A 3,643-nucleotide genomic window follows, 5' to 3' on the forward strand; every position below is an offset into this window, starting at 1 on the left:
GAAATACAGTAGCTGGCCTCTTATCATCATAGCTAACACATAAAAGTAGCTGGCTTCTTATCATCAAATCCAACACAATATAGTAGCTGGCCTCTTATCATTATAGCTAACACAATACAGCAGCTAGCATCTTATCATCATAGCTAATATAATTATAGTAGCTGCCTCTCACATATATGTATCATCATAGCTAACACAAGTAGCTGACTCTCACATATATGTATCATCATAGCTAACACAATACAGTAGCTGGCATCTTATCATCATAGCTAATATAAATAAAGTAGCTGGCCTCTTATCATCATAATACTAATACTAATACTTGATGAACTTGCAATGGTCTACTTAGTGTTTCAAATTTTAATAAAACGAGTTTGTAAGGATTATCGTTGAATATTCAACATAAATTAGAATTCATGCTTAATTGTTTTCACCTCGTCGTCCCAGGAATATATACATTGTGGTGAAAGTCGGGATAATTATCCCCCGCGAACCGTGGACCGCGCCGACAGGAGATCTCGTCGAGCTACGCGACAGCCTCACTGTGACATATTGGCGTGGTCACTTTACATCCTGAATCCATACTGAACACACGTAAGTAATTTTCCTCCGCCTATTCTTATAGATTTTTGGACCTGAGAGCAGTTCCCAAATACATGTTGTGACGGAGTGTAATGGCACACACCGAATTTACGACAACATCACACTCCTATTAAGAGAACATTTGGTTTCTATATGTATGATTACTTAATAGATCTTATTCGAACTCGTGTGTCATAAATTTAGACTTCGAACGCATATTTGTACTAGTGTGTCATTATGAATGTAATTGTTATCCGATTTGTTTGTGTTTTACTTTGAGCGAAAGGTGAACATTAAAACAAACAATGTGAGTGAATTAAATAATCGAAGTGAAACTGTTCATCGATACATTTTAGTGTATATACGAACCATGCTATAAATAAATACCGCTCACGGTATATGTGGACTGACCGAACGCTATTTATAGCTGCAGTTCCAGGTATAGGAGAAACAAACGAGACACACCAATAAGGTTCCGATTGACGGAGGGTTATCTTTAGAAACAGTTACAATGTAGGAGTTTCGCAAAAAAAAAGCAAACGTATTTAGGTCAAAATATTGACCTTTCCAAAACCACGAACATTTAGTCTTACAGAAATGTATTATTTAGTTGTATAGTATCTGTAACGTGTAAAGCTTAAAAGAAACATGTGTTATGCAGTACGTGTATATGTAACAATGATTGTTAAATGTATATCAAATGACGTTAATCTCGAAACACAGTTTGTTCCATTAATACGCCATACATTTAATATGATGAAAATTTGTTATAAGTGTGATGATATGTGATGAAAGTATGGTTATATCAATTATTTTTTTTATTTTTTTCCACATTCCATATGTTTCCGATCTATTATTATGTTCAGTGTCTCTACAGATTCAAAAAAAAAAGCGATAAAACAATTCATGATAACGGAGTACACAATTGACCTGTGTGTCGGTAAGGTAACAACATTTGTTACAGTGCGGTAAAATATATTGCATATGGAATATCTGAGTTACTTTTGTCATTATTTGTTAACGTTGTGTTATATACATTTTGTTCTTACACGGCATACACAGACATTTACTGTAACGCTTGTATTGACTTGTATTGACTATTCGTTGTAGGTGAGTTACACAAGCACAGCATATTACTTAAGTAAATGTTTATTATATATCCATTCATGCATAAACAGCTACGTATTTAAATTTTAAATGAGTTCTGGGAAGAAACACGAACAGTTGTCGAACCCGAAAAACGATGGTATATACAAGCCGTGCTTTTTAGGTAACTGGAAAAACATTACATGTTCCCTTCTTAACTTAATTTTAAAAAAACACACTTGTAAAACACAGCGATATATATATGTTTCTCCTTCGTATATCTACATATAGTATATGCTTGTCTTAAATCCGTTGCTTTATTAATTCAGAGTACAAAAGTGGAGAAAAATGGTTAACACAGTTTAACACACTACCTTAATCCTAACCTAATTAAAAATCGTGTACTGTGCGTAACTTTAAAATAATGCGTGTACTTAGTCTTATGAACAAGGTATCCTACAAGGTTGATTATTTGTAGAAGCTTGTACAACTTGTCTTCGTTGATGGCTTGTCACTGTGCGTTATTTATCAGAGAATAAGAAAGGATATATGAAACAAGTACGAATATAATAGTAGTAGTAGTATTTATATGTATTCATTCATCATAAACCAACTGACCCCTACAGTTATATTTAGACTTTTCCAACATCTATGAATTACTAAGTCTTGTATGCATATTCAGGGGTAACCAGGGGTGAATGGGTTAAATTTACATCAGTTTAATCAGTTCCTGGTGGTATCCAAGACTAGTTTATTTTATCATAAAAACTTGCCTTTGAAAACTATTCCTTGTCTCTTAAACTTAAATCATCGAGTAGGTGGCCACTTATCAGCATACCTTATCAATATAGCAGCTGGCCTCTTATCAACATAACTGATATCAATATAGTAGCTGGCCTCTTATCATCATAACTGATATCAATTTAGTAGCTGACCTCTTATCAACATTACTGATATCAATTTAGTAGCTGGCCACTCACATATGTGTAGCTGGCCTCTTATCATCATAACTTCAATGGAGTGGATGGTGTTTTATCAGTAAAACTTACATTGATACCAGACTGTAGTTTCATTCTTAAAAAAAAGTTTTTAGCTTTTATAACACATCGAGTATGTTTCGTCCTATTCAATACAATAAATAATTATTTTGCCATATGTCATTTAAAAAAACAAAATTTGTATCGAGGTATTTTTAGCTTCCCTGTTCCTGTCGATTACCACATATGAACAATTGTATAAACAGTTTGTGGCATTTGTTATTTATAGAAAACGGTGGAATTGACAATATTAAACACAACTCTTCATCGATACAGTTCGGTGTATCTTCGAAACAAAGCTAAAAATAAATACAGCCCATGGTATATGGGACTTACCAAACGCTATTTATAGCTCAGTTCCAGGTATTGGAGAAACGAACGAGACACACTGGTAAGGTTTAATTTGTTGATGAATTGAAAACTTTTTTGTCTATTTCCAGTTCGAAGTATTTTCATTTCATATATATTTTATTGATTAAACAAAAGGATTGAGCAACAGGTTTTGCCTATATAAGCTCTCTCCATGGCTTCCAGCATACTTTTGGTATTTGAAGACATTGAATACAATATTTACATACATACATTTTATTTCAACTCATCTCATGACACATGGATACATTTATTGCTAGGTAATATACATTTAATTAGGCTGGCTTAATATTTTCATGTTTCTACAGAAAAAAAAAAATCCTTGGAGAAAAAAAATACAAACTTTTGCGATATTAATATTTCATATAGTTGTAAAATTTGTGTCAAGAAGAATTAAATATACCGTTATGAATATACACAGTATTCAAATCGAATTAAATATATGGATTACGTCTTGACCTTGAGCAACTTAAATTTGCTACGGCAACATGAAATAAAGCAAAACTGATACATGCATGTATGCTGATAAAGAAATGTACCAGGACTTATTTGAAGTAGACATGTCTTGA

General features: G+C 32.9%; 1 long non-coding RNA gene across 2 annotated transcripts in view; it reads left to right on the forward strand.

Moving 5' to 3' along the window:
• Window positions 1–3,643, forward strand: part of LOC110448751 — a 28,271-nt gene that overhangs the window by 4,318 nt on the left and 20,310 nt on the right. The window contains exon 1 of one of the 2 annotated variants that reach the window (XR_002462768.1): window positions 411–594. The exons of the other annotated variant lie outside the window; for it this stretch is intronic. This is a non-coding gene — a long non-coding RNA (uncharacterized LOC110448751). Of the gene's footprint in view, window positions 1–410; window positions 595–3,643 lie in introns of those variants that run through there. 2 annotated transcript variants of the gene reach the window in all.

Source organism: Mizuhopecten yessoensis, unplaced genomic scaffold (assembly GCF_002113885.1).
Source record: "Mizuhopecten yessoensis strain PY_sf001 unplaced genomic scaffold, ASM211388v2 scaffold4245, whole genome shotgun sequence".
Classification (NCBI taxonomy): domain Eukaryota; kingdom Metazoa; phylum Mollusca; class Bivalvia; order Pectinida; family Pectinidae; genus Mizuhopecten; species Mizuhopecten yessoensis.